The sequence below is a fragment of the Egretta garzetta genome, unplaced genomic scaffold, assembly GCF_000687185.1.
Source record: "Egretta garzetta isolate BGI_Z169 unplaced genomic scaffold, ASM68718v1 scaffold523, whole genome shotgun sequence".
Taxonomy (NCBI): Eukaryota; Metazoa; Chordata; class Aves; order Pelecaniformes; family Ardeidae; genus Egretta; species Egretta garzetta.
In genome coordinates this window covers 1,227,871-1,241,345 of record NW_009259177.1, presented here as the reverse complement: position 1 = coordinate 1,241,345, position 13,475 = coordinate 1,227,871, and positions in this window count along the sequence as shown.

Sequence of the window (13,475 nt, the reverse complement as noted above, 5' to 3'; positions counted from 1 at the left end):
CTGTTTTACTGTTGCTTTGTTGTGAGTGTGGAGTCAATATTGACTCTAGAGATCATTCCACAAAGTTCTTGCAGTTGAAGGAGGGGGACTTGTTTGGGTTTTTTGTTTTGTTTTTATGATCGATAGCTGTTTCTGCATCTTGTCTGATGAAATTAGGGTATTTTTAAAATTGGTGCCTCTAGAATCAGAATATCTTAGTGACAACATTTCCCAGTATTATGAATCAGATGAGTTTTCATTTGCAATATAGGTAGTGTAATATTGGTAGTGTTGCAGTGATGATGATCTAGCAGACAAACAAAGCACTCTGCTGGAAATCAAATAACCATTGAGTTTGCAGTCCTAGGCACCAAAACTGTCGCTGGTGTGTTCAGGTAGGAGAGGTGGTTATGCATAAGCTTCCAGCAGTAGAATTTAATGGTTCTATCAAAATATTCAAAGAGGGAAGGTGGAAAAAAACCCTTTGGTGCTGCAATTTTACCATAATCTGAGAAGTACTAAAAGTGCACTTAATCAGACTAGGATCAGCGTGGTTGACTTGGAGGCTGTCTGATTACAACTTGGATACCAACTTTAACTAAATTGGTTTAGAAACCAATTCAGGTCTATAAACCACATCAGGATAAACCCATTTAAGGTTCTTTTAAACTGATTTAAGAGAGACTGCACTAGGGAGTTGCACAGATTTAACTAAATCTGTTTCTAGACCACTTGAGTTAACTCAGTGCTTATACTATATATAAATCAGCCTTTAGATGTAGCAGTTGAGAGGTCCATATTTTATAGTTGTTCACTTTATTCATTGACTCATCTAGATCTATATACAAATGTTCACTGTACACAACTACTTCATTGGCAACAATCAGCAGGGGATGGGAGTCATCATTTTCAGGTTTTTTTAATTGAACTAATATTTGGAAAAGGAGAGATTTGAGGTGCATGTAACAGTGCTTTCCACTGAAACCTTTAGAAGGATGAAAAGACGCTGGATGATAATGAAATTGTATTTTGAGCTTTTTTCCGTAAAATGAAGTAGTCATTCAAGTGTGCGAAGTGCTATAATTATAAAGCAATTTGCCACCCTTAATGGGAGGACTTTTATTTCATAAAATATTAACAAAATATAATATCGGTGCAATAGGTTAGGAACAGTCTTATTTTCTCCATAAAAAGTCAATTTGTAACCACTGTAGACTGTCTTTCTCAAGATGACTATATTAGGGTAACTGATCCTTTTATAGAAGAATCAAAATATAAGCATTAAAGTAATCACAACAGATGTCTCATTTACCTTTCTACTTAGTAATCAAATATTTTTCACTGTCTGCCTCTCTAATTTAGAGGCTGGTGTTGTTTCTGCAGGTGATTGGCCAAGGGAAGTAGCATTTAATCAGTGCCTAAAAAAAGTAAAAACATTTGAGATAAAACTACATTTAAGAAGCGTTATCAGCTAGACAACATGGAGCTATCTCCCAGCTTGCCTAAAAAAAGAATTTGTATTAGGGCTAGCAAGGCAGGAAAAATCAAACTTTTTCCACAGTGAAGCAAGAGGAAGGAAAGCGAGAGAGCATCTGTAATTACAGGATTTCAGCTCTGATCTGGGCAGCTGCAAAGCATATGTATCATATGAAGAACAAAGGACTGGAGATGGCAGGATTAACCAAGCCTTAATGGATTCACTTTTCATTTGCTCTCTTTGTTACTATTTTTAATTAACCAGTAGATTTCCTTTTTTTCCCCTTTCTTTTTCTTTTTTTTTTCCTTTCTGTTTCTTTTTTTTATTTGCTGCTGTTATTGTTCCAGTGTCCACTCAAGCAGAGCACAATCAACTCCTAGCGAAGTCGTTAATCATATTCATTTTGATAGTGCTTGAAGATCAGCTAAGAAATGGAACTCTCTAAATAGTTGAGACAAAGATCCTGGAGGAAACCACTTGAGCAGAATGGTAAACATGATTTTCTCCTAAAATAAATGAGAATTCCCCCCCATGCCCATGTTAGCTAGTGTGTTAGCTAGGTAGAAAGGTAAGGAAAGACCAGGAGAGACAGAGCAAAACTTTTAGTTAGCAAAGGAGGATCAGAAATTAAATGTGAACCACCTCTTTCTCCAGCTTTCCAGTCTGCCTGATCAGTCACTAAAAATGAATACAACAAACCTTATTGCAATATATAATTGTTGCAATGAAGTTGATAAGAGATATTTGATCTGCCTCTGCTCAGTTCAGGATGAGAATCTGTCAGGGCTAAAGCTTGTGTGTTTGATGAAGCTAAAGGGCCAGGAAATTGTCCTTTCGTTTTAGCAAAGAGTTTATGTTCATTGGCTTCAGTGCAATTGCACCAGTTTACAGTAAAGATAATCTGGATCCTACGTCTGGTAAAACAGAGTGCAAGTTCTGTCCAGTTTTTCCACTGACCCAGAATACTCAGGTGTGATAAAATTAGATGGACTTGATGTTCTCTCTGGAAGCTATAAATCATTGCTCTGCTTTTTTTTTTTTTTTTTTTTTTAATCAATAATGACTATGTATTAGTAGCATAGCCCTCTGTTTTTAAAACCAAACCAACCAAACAAACCCATAGGCAATCCATGGACTGTCATCTGCATGTACTATAGAGTTGCGCCCATGAGAGAACATTCACCAAACTCTTTTTTCAAATGCAGCCCCAAATCTGTTTGGCAAAATATATTAGTAAGCTTTTCTAAGTAGACTAAACCTCAGTTTTAATGATGATTGTTGTTTGTTTGCATTTAGAAAATAAAGTAAAAATCAAACAAAAAAAGGAACAGCACCACAACAGTAAGTTAAAATCTTTTATTTCTAACTGGATTTTAAGAGTTCCAATTTCTGAATAACACAAAAGTACCTTAAGGAAATTACATATTTCTGGTTGAGTGTACAATAAAGGTCATTAGTATTTTAGCCATCCCAATGCCGTAAGGTCCCATCTTCATGTCCTTTGTGTAAGCAAAGCTTCCATTGATGTTACATGGGCTCTACTGGGACGTTAGTTGGTGTTCAAACTGAAGAATGAGATCCCAGCAGTATAGTTAGCAAATGTGTTTGGTCCCTAAGAATTCAGTGTATGGTGTGAACTTGATTATTAGCTAACAAATCAAAGCGAGCTGAATGTTCAGTCAGTCTGCCAAAGCTGCTGGTTGGAAATCTGTATCTAGAGAAGTCATTCACACTGGAAACCCATCCTGCATCTATTATTAACGGGGTGGAAGCAATCTTGCTTATGTCTCTATGTATGTTCACAGCTGTCTGGCAATCAGGAGTGGTGGAAAACACAGAAGAAACATTGCCTAAACTAGTTGCTCGTGGGTTGAAAAAGCAGTGTGTTGCTATTTATCCCTGTCAACCGCAGGCCCTATTAACTATTTTTAATGAATCACCACTGCTTTTACTTTTGCCATCAGCCATGACCTTCACCATTTAGAAACACATGGTCTCTCATAAACGATAGTCTATGACATATAAACTTGAGAAGGATTCTATCACGGCTCAAACTACAATATCTATCACTAAAACAAACTGCTTATTCCAGCTGAAGAGACACTCATATATATCATGGAACCAGCCTTCCATATTTTGAAATTTACTGCCCTGCATTGGTGCTTCTTTTTCTTGGCTTTTTTTTTTTTTTTAAGGAGGCCATGCAACCTTGCTCACTTAATACTTTTGATAAACTTCTAGTGACAAGGAACTTGATTAATGATGGTTAAAAGAATTGAATCAAGAGTAGGAAAGACGGGGCCAAAAAAGCAGACTGCTGGGCTGATGGAAACTAACGTCTCTACAGAAATATATGATGGACCCTCCTTTTTGCCATGCCAAGTAATTACTCGCACAGGCCTGTTGTAATAATTCCTATTACAGCCAAAACGGAAAAGTCAGTAACTCACAGCCCTGGGACAAGGTGAAGGCAAGGCCAGAGTAGTGTGGATCAATATTTCATTTACTCACTGAGGTTAGCTTCTATCCCTGTATCAAATTCTTTTACAGAAAGCCATGAAAGAAATGAGGTTTGCTGAAAAACACCAATACAGGGCCCTCATTTCCTTGGGGGTGCTCATAGAGTACACGGAGCAACAAAACCTTTCAGCAAAACAATATGCACTCAAGGTCACTCATTACTTGCTACTGTTGGAAAATAAAGTGCCATTAGCCTGATATGAGTAATGTACATCAATCAACTGCAGACCAGCAAAAGTATGTTTTCAACATGGTATTGCAGCTGAAAATGAATGAACCATGTTAACGCTTTCTGAACAGTTTGACAACAGTGAAGAATTTTTCCTTTGGTGTTATCATTTATTTCAGAATTTCACAGCAGCTCGTCTCTGTAAAATCAAGCCAGAGCATCTCTGTGCTGTGCTGTGCTTTATTATAATTGAATTAATTCTCATTAAGCAAAAGTCATTATTTTGATGGGGGCAGTTGGATGCTTTCCAAAAAGCTCCTGTCGATGCCGTACAGGACCCTCGGTGTAAGGGCAGATAAACAGATGTAAGAAGAAATGATCTATCGTGTTAATAAAATAATTTAAAGCAATACTTTTTTAGAATATGGTGTGCCATTGAGGTACACATACTTCTGTCTCACTGCATACAGCAACTCTTTTCTTCTGTAAGGAAGTTTTGAGGAAAAGGAGGACTTCAGTATATCACTCGAGAATTGCATGTTGTATGTAAGGCTACCACTGTGCTGATCTGAAGGGCAAACGTAATACACGCTTCTGAAATAGCTAAAGTACACTGTGGTGTATTTTTTTGCTGCTTCCTCTCACAGACTTCCTTTAATATTTTAAACGTTGTCTTCTCTGTAGATTTGGGGTTTCCAGAGAAATTATTGGGGGAAGGTGGTAACTGAAGGTGTTCTGGAACTATGTACAGGAGACCTTATGAAGCACAGTCACAGTGACATAGCTACTGTGCAAAAAATAATGATTTTTCTTGGTATCTGGGGCATCTACCAAAACATGGACTTTCTTGTTTAAGCTTTCTAATTTGTAAATATTTCCATGAAGACAGAAGAGAAAGTTCTTTTGCTTCTGTGTGCTGGTAGGGATAGAATCTTGGGTTTACTGACTGCTTTTTGGAAAAAGCGTTTGGTTCGTTGTGCATGATTGCTTGTACAGTTGATGATGTTTTTGATCTTTTCAAATCTTTTTGACTGTCATCTGGTCAGAAAGTTATGTTTTGTGTTATTAAAGTTCAGAATTCTTTAATCTTAGCTGCACTATTAAGTGCAGTTATATGCATATTACTTGTATGCACTGTAAGATTTATATCATAGTCATGAAGGGGTACCTTCCCAAGAACTGCTATGCCATCCATCCTGTTCAAAAATAAAGGCATTATGTAGGCATAAAATAAACTGTTACAGACTAGCAAGAATTACTGCACACATTTTTTTTTCTATGAGATGTTAATATTTTTATTTTTTCCCCCTTTTCTCTTTTGTAGCATTCTCTTTGTCTTTCTTTAGCATTTTGAAATCACTTGCTAAATAAAAATGTTAAGTCTTTGTTCCAGAAACTTATCCTGAAGGCTTATTGGGGCATGCAAAAATAGTTGAAGTGTTTGGGATTTTGCCCTATTACTGTCTTTTGTAGTGGTGAAGATAAAGTAGCTTCCTTTTCCAGCACCATCTCCTGAGATCAGACACCCAAACCAACGCACTGTCATCCATAATGAGCATTGAGCTACTTCCAGAACTGAACTCACTTAACCCATGTTAAGTCCATGCAACACTGTGATGTGTAAGTAAATGCAACCCAGAAATGATGGGCCAAGGGGAAAATGACTGATTGAAGGTCATGTGCTAAGTCAGACATGATTGAGGTCTTTCACGTTTGGCATTTTGAAAGTTTCTGTTAGGTTTACTGCTGTTCAGTAGAGTCTAGGGGCATCGAGCGAATTAATTTCATGTCTCCTGCATAAACACATCCTCTACAGTTGTTAACAACTTGGATAATGCTCTTAAGTTTTCTGCAGTCGTGATGTTTTATGTTTTCATTTACAATTTGGAAGTATTGGCAGTTCAGCAAATATAGTCTTAATCCCAGTTCCTTGCAGACCATGCTGCTTCCATTCAAGTAAATCGGTTGAACCTCTGGTAAATGTGAGTTTGATTATATTTTGGGGTGGTTTGGGTTTTTTTCCCTATGAATTTCCTTCTCTAAAAATGAAGATTATAGTAATTATAGTACTGTGGAGCACTTGTCTCTGCTTCCTATTGTTCTTCCTATGTGCTATTTCTTTCTAATGATTTAATGTAAAATGATGTATAGTGTATGAGTCCTGAGACAGTACTGCTCCCTTCTTCATGTCTGCAAGAAGGAGAGATGAACATTTATAACTGCCTATGAAACGAAATAGAGCAGTTTAAAGAGAGTCTTTCTTTCTAGTCACGTAGAGAGGCTCTCTTGGATTAAAAGGGTCCACTACATTTGATTTGCTCTGTGGTTTAGATGTGGAGTCAACTTTGTAAAGAGGGGGTTGTTCAGTTATAAAGTCTAATAATTCCTTAGAGAAATTCTTTGAAAGGCACGGAGGAGAATTAGAGAACCTGTTTCCTGTACTTGTAGGAGAATTAGAATCACAATTTCCTTTTTTCAAAATCCCATTGTTGTGATTAAGTTACTTCTCAAAATCTCATTCACTACAGGTAGTGAGCCTGTAACGCTGTATGGGGCTGCTCTGTGCCTATGTTTCTAGAGTCCCTGAGGCCCAAGTCCTCAAAGTTATTTAGACAACTAAATATAATTTGAAATGACTCAGTGATGGTAGTAGTTCATTCTCACGAACCTTCTTTGAAACAGGAAGACGGTATTACCTTCGTTTACTGGGAGGGAGAGGGGTGGTGAAGCATAAATAGGTGTAAAGTCATTTAGGTGCCCAGCTAAACCAATAGGAAATGGGCACCTAAATACCTATGGAAGATCTGGGTTTCACTTACTGTAGGGAAGATCAGCACATAGGTGTTATAAATCTCTGGAAGTTTCCTATGCTTCCACTTGCAAGGAATAAATCTTTCAAGAATGTCTCAATCAGTGCAGGAGGGCCAACCGATGGGAGGTTGAATGCTTCAGTTATGTTTTAAAAGAAAATTAAACTGCTCTTTCCCCCCTAAATTTCACTGGTATAAAGGAATCAAAGATTTCTTTTTCTGTTTGCAAACTAGCACCCTAACTTTTGGGTTTGCTTTTTCTCCTATTTCACAAGAAAATACCCCGGTGGTTCTTGGTGTCACTGAGAACTAGGCGTCATTACTTTGTGTCAGTGAGCATTCTTGTGTAGCTTTCATAACAATAAAGCTGCGTGCGGCAGGATTACTCTTTGAACCAGAGTGTTAACTGAGAGATTGGGGTCACATCCGTCACTCAAATGTGAGGCGGTCTGCTTCCACTTATAATAAAGAACAAATGTTTGGTCTGGAGGTCGGGATTTTTGGATTCACAGTGCACTTAGTTAGATCAAGGTCTGATCCGGGGTTAAAATCAATATCACAAATTGCAGCTAAAATGACAAAGAATATGTTTCCATCTATGTTATATTTTAGGTACAGTAGTCTTAATGTATAAGTAGGTCAATTCCATTAAGATGTAATTTCATTAAGGGACCATAACTGCAACTGGAATTTGGCCACTAGATGAATTTTTTTTGTCAAAAGCAACTGTACAGACATGCATCGCTCTTGGATGCTGCTCACTTGGGTAGTTCTGCTTTAGAACAATAAACCCAGTAATCATACAGTGCACTCGGTAAGAAAGTTTGAAGGAAATCAGTAAAAAGTGTTTGTCTGTAGGGAATGCATACTTTTTTTTGAACTGTGACAAGAATACCTGTCAAAGTAGTGCAGTAAAGCAGTTGAACATTTAAAAAATGCTCACTTTATAGAAACTGAGACCTTCAGTTTAATGCACTTGTACAGGTACATATGCAAGTAGAGTATTTAGCAGCAGAGCCTTCAGGCTTGCTTACAAAAGGGGCATGAGAGAAAACATCTGATTTTAGGAAGCTTCACTTCGGTTTCTGTAATGTGGCAAATCTGAGCATAGTTGGCCATAAAAGACTTTAAAGTCTTGAAATAAGGAAGAGAAAGTGTCATTCAGGAGGGGACACTTTTTCTGCATTCATGCTGGCTAAGGTACAATGTCTGTCCCCAGGCATGGTGCATGAAAGGGTGGCAGAGGAGGAGGAAGGGGGAGGTAATCTCAAAATCTTGGAAAAGGAGGAAGATTGTGAAATGTCTTTCCTGTAGTCCTCTGTGAAGATTAATTTTGTGTGCACAGAAGTCATATTGAGCTTTGTAGCAGAGCGTGATGCCGCATTGACAGAGGGTGGCTCTGTGTCTGCTGGTGGCTGGACCGTAGGTTGAGAGTCATTGGACTCTTCTAACTGTTGAGCTAGAAGAGCCTGTGTAATTCTTGCACAAACTGGAAAAGTTTATTTTGGCTTTCATCCCCACTGCCCATTCCCCTAAGGGCATCGCCCAGCACAGAGTGCAATATGCTTTTCTCCACTTACAGTGCAGAGTCGGGGAGGAAATACAGCCAAAGCTGTAGCCAGGGGAAGAGCTCTGGCTCTTTCTCTCTGCTGTGGGGGCCTTAAGAAGCTCCAGCTTCCTGACAAGGATCTGCTGCATGTATGTGGAGGAAGGCTGGGGAGAGAAAAGATCATAACTGGGCAACAGCTGCTCGTATGACTTTGCTTCCCTGGTAACCTGGCAGCTCTCCAAGTTGAAATCTGAATGGGAGTTGAACTGCTTGAAGCATGAATTCCCCTCATAGTCGCGAGCCTTCCCTTTCTCCTCCCTGCTCCCGCTGGAGCAATGCTCAGCAGAAGTGGAAGCATCCTACACCCATGCAGGTTTTGGAGGGTTCATGCTGCCAGCAGAGGCTACACTGTGTAGTTTATCCTGAGTATCAGCTGCCTGCTGTAACAAACAGGAGGATGGGGATGTTGGCAAGCAGCTCTTCTCCCTTCCCTGGGCCCTGTCACTTGACATGGACTGATCTTGTGAGGAGTTAAATGCTGCATGTAAAAGCTTTTGTGATTGTATCGATATTTGGTGATTCCTGTTTACATGGAAGGCATTTCCGTGAATTTCCAGTCACGTGTAAGGATCTCGGTATTACTTTCTACTGCCTCTGGGTAGTAGACATCCTCCCCCCGCTCTCCCCCGGTATTCTACAGAAGAATTTTCTTGGCAGCTTTTCAGGACTCCCCAGCTTATTATTGGGTCCTCTTGAAGTTCAAAACACTGCTCTGAATCTAAACCCTGTTGCAAAAATGCAGGTTTATGTCCCTTGGATATTTATAGACATAATGTTTGAAATCTTCCAGTTTTAATCATATTATAATTTGTGGGTTTTTTAAAGTACCTTTTAAATTGTCCTGTTTCCTTCCTGCTGCCTTTTGTAACAGTTTTGTCTTGGGTTTTTGGTTAGTGTACAATATCAGTGACTCATATATTCCAAAATATTGCAAAGAGGAAACAAATAAAACTTCTACCTGTTGGGGATTGAAGACATATAAGTTAAGCTGGATGCAAATTAGTATCTACTGATGAAATGCTGATGTTTATTTTGTCAAGATATATAAAAAAGTAGTATAAACAAGAGTAATACATACAGCTACTTTGTGCTTACTAGTAAGTTGTCTCTCTATGGAGGCAGTAACGACAGCAGCCCTGACAGTTTCTTCAGGCTTTTCCTGCTCTTCTGTGCCCTCTATTTGATCATCTGCCAAGGCTTGCGAATAGTGCCGAATCAGTACAGCATCTCCATAAGTCTGCTCTTGGAAGCTAAGGAATTCAGCAGTTGAAGGGCAACGCCAGATATAAAAGAAGCAATTACTGTGGATTTGCAGGAGTTTTGGTTGAATAACTTTAATATTTGTATAATAGATGTTTTGAGGGTCCTTTTAATAACTGAACTTCTGCTTTCTGAATGCTTTATCAACAGAATCTTAATCTATACCAACATAAACTTGCAAAGGCATGATCTTCACCTCTCTTTTTTCTTTTTTTTTTTTTTTTTTTTAGGTTCTGAAGTTCCGTGCAAGCTTTGAAGCCTATTTCTGTGTATACTGGCATTTGCAATTGAAGTGCAATGTTCATTGGTGAAAGAGAACCTTTGCAGAAGGAACCATAGCAGCTATTTTGCATATAGAAGACCACCTTCCTCTTTGCAAGTATTTATCTTTCTTCATATTTACGCAGAAGCCTTCTCAAGTTTTTTGTCCTTCTTACTTAGTTACGGTGAAGAAAATATTTGATGTGATATCTCACAGGTTTTCATGCTTTATACGATGAAATGAATTAGTGGGGTAATGACACTGTTTAGAGTGAAAGGAAGAAAACTTGGGTTTCTTTCATTGAATTGCAGTGGGCACACATGCCAATTCTGACTGAAGTAAAATTCATCTCACTGTGATTGACCATCCAAAATCTATTCACCATTTAATCTTCAGGAGCACAAAGAGGAACTTTATCCAAAATGAAATTATTTTTACATATACGTTAGTGAACAGCCATGCTCTCTTGGGGTCTAGAAAGCCAGAGTCCGTTTGCACTGATTTGACACACTGCTTGCTTAAATTCTAGATGAGGGGGTAGGGAAAAACTAACTAAACTCGAAACTTCCTTACAGCATGACAAGATTAGGGGAATAAATGGGCAAAATCGATCCCACATTTACTGATTTGTAATCTTGTAAAGATTCCCTTTTTAGCTTTGTGTGTATTTTCTTGTTGTCTCATGAAGAAGCAGTGGCTTATTACTTACCCACATGACCCAGACCTTCCACACTGCCTGTTTGTTACATTCACACCACTGTGTTCAAGGGGGGAAATAATTTCTTTGAATAGCTTTAATGAGATAAAACTTTGGTCTGTTTTCTTTGTTGTTTCGGTCATTTGTACCTTGGAATACTCGGACTATCATGATAAAGGGAAAAATGGTTGAAGATTTCCACTTTTATGTGAAATTTATTGAAGTAGCTTTTGATGGTAGTGAGCTCTAACAAACACTAAAACAACCCCAAACCTCCTTTTTCTTAATTGTACGTGGATTTTTCCCCTTGTTATTTTACTGTGCGGGCTCAAGTTTTCACTAGAGTAGATCAATAAAGAACTTGTTTGCATTAACAGGACTAACTTTACACTTGATGTAGGTACCTGGCTGTATACAGAGGTCACTTGCACTGGAAATGTATGAGAGAAATCAAATCTTTTTACCTGCTTTGGTTGAATCTAGGGACAAATTCAATATGTAAAAAATTACTCCTTTTCCCTCCAGGGACTTAGTTCTTAATTGTAGCTACTAGAGCTGTATTATTTATAGTCTCTGTGAGGTTTGTAGGGGTAATAATAATAATAATAATAATAATAATTCCTAGATTTAATTTTATTTTTAAGCTCACTGCAAAAAATCAGTCTATTTGTATTGTAAGTTTTGCCTCACCATATCACAGTCAAATTCATACCCCAATTATTCGTTCAGAAACACCTTGTAAATTCCATCTCTTGGACTAATGGGTGGTTTTATTGCTGCATAGGTACAAATTTTCTACAGCAACATAGCGCAGGCTCATTGTAAAAGATCTCATGCTTACGCTCAGGGGAGTTCACTGTCCTTGTTAGCTGACTTTACCTGCTGGTGAGCTTCCAAGTTGAATTGGCATCTGTTAAAGACAGGGTTACTTTCTGTCTCCTCTTCCCTTGCTTTCCCCATCTCTAGTAGAAGATGCAGCAGCAGTGATGATTACCTATCAAGCAGACATAGGTTCAAGTATATATAGACAACACTGTGGCAGTGTGTGCAAGTCAAGTAAGCTGGAGAAACAATCTTCATGATACACGCATATTTTTACTGACATAATGACTCTAACTTCTTTTCACTATGGGATGGTTTGTTTCATCCCTGCAAATGTTGAACCGGTTATGCACTCTATATGTATGACTTTATACCATTTCAGAGGGCAGTCTCTTTTGGAGTGAACTGTGTAAAGGCAAAAGGACACGTGCATTATGCAGTACAGTGCCAGCTGGGGCTCAGCTATGGAGGTAGACGGCACTGTATGGCCTGGAAATCTTGGGTCATTGTTGAACTTGTGGCAAAGAGTTAGATGTCTCGTTTGGGACTGATAGCAGACACTGTACTGAGCTTTGGGATGCTACAAAGGCATGTGCTAGGAAATGTCAAAGAAAGGGCTGTGTTTAAAACTTCTTTCTCCACCACAGGCGTATGTGCCTTTGCTCAGGTTTCAGCCATGCCTCTGGTGAGTGTTGCTTTCAGAATTTGGAGCTGTGCTGAAGCAGAGGTGTAGGAGAGGATGGGGAGGAACTCTGTTTAGATTCTGAGACCTCGCAAGATTAAAGCTTAAGTTCACGGGACATACTTGGTCCTCAGGATGCAGCTACTTGATTTAGGGTAGAAATGGTAGAGTGGATTTTAAACATTTTATCTTTCAAGGCTCCTTGAAATGTGGAAGAAATAGTATTTTAAGGAATCTTTATACTTCTTGTATGCAAATCTAGTATATTTTTTCTCAGTACTTAACATCATTTAGTATTTTTATGTTTTAAAGGAACAAGTTTCTAGCTTTGGGTTTTGCTAAAAAATGAAGTCACACGTGCATACATAGATGCTGTCCACCAGGTGGGATTTTCTAACATCTTTTTCCTAGAGAAGTAGGGTATGCTAAAAAGAGAAGTAGAAGTAAAGTAATTTCCACTTTACTTTGGAAAGCAACCTTTTGTAATGTGTAATCCTATGTTACCACTTCCTTGAAAAAGCTTTCTTTTACCTAAAATAAACTTTCTGAAATAACTCTCACCATTTGGGAAGCTTTCAACACATTGTAGGACAGAATTCTTTCCTTTTCTCTTCCAGTAATGCTTTGCACCATGCTGTGACTTGAACTTTATTTTCACATGTTGTGGGAGCATCTGAAATCCCTCTCCAATCCACCTTTCTCTCCAAATCCTTGAAACAAAATTAAGAGAAAAATGGTGTGTACATATAAGTATGCCACAAATACATGTATGTGGTAATTATTTTATAACAATGGTAGGTAGCCAAACGACACAGGCTGCAAGCAGAGCTTTCTGACATCATTTCCATGACAGATACTAATAGAAAATGCTGGGTTTACATCAGGTTTACAAGAAACTGGTGAAAGTTCAGGTGTTGCAGGGGCAGACCAATAATATTTCATGGTATAAAATAAGGATAAAAGGTGTTGGTTGTTTTTTTTTTAATTGCAAACCGGGTAGGAACTCTTCTAGGGGAAAAATATAATCAAATAAGAGGTAGGGCTTTGTATAGCAAAGAGAAATGTTGGGCTAGCCAACTGCTTAGAAATGAAAATAGGAATGGTGTGGTGAAAATGCTTAATATGCAGTCTGCACATTGAAAAAAATCTGTTGAGTTTAATCTCATTTGTGATAAATACTAATGGATT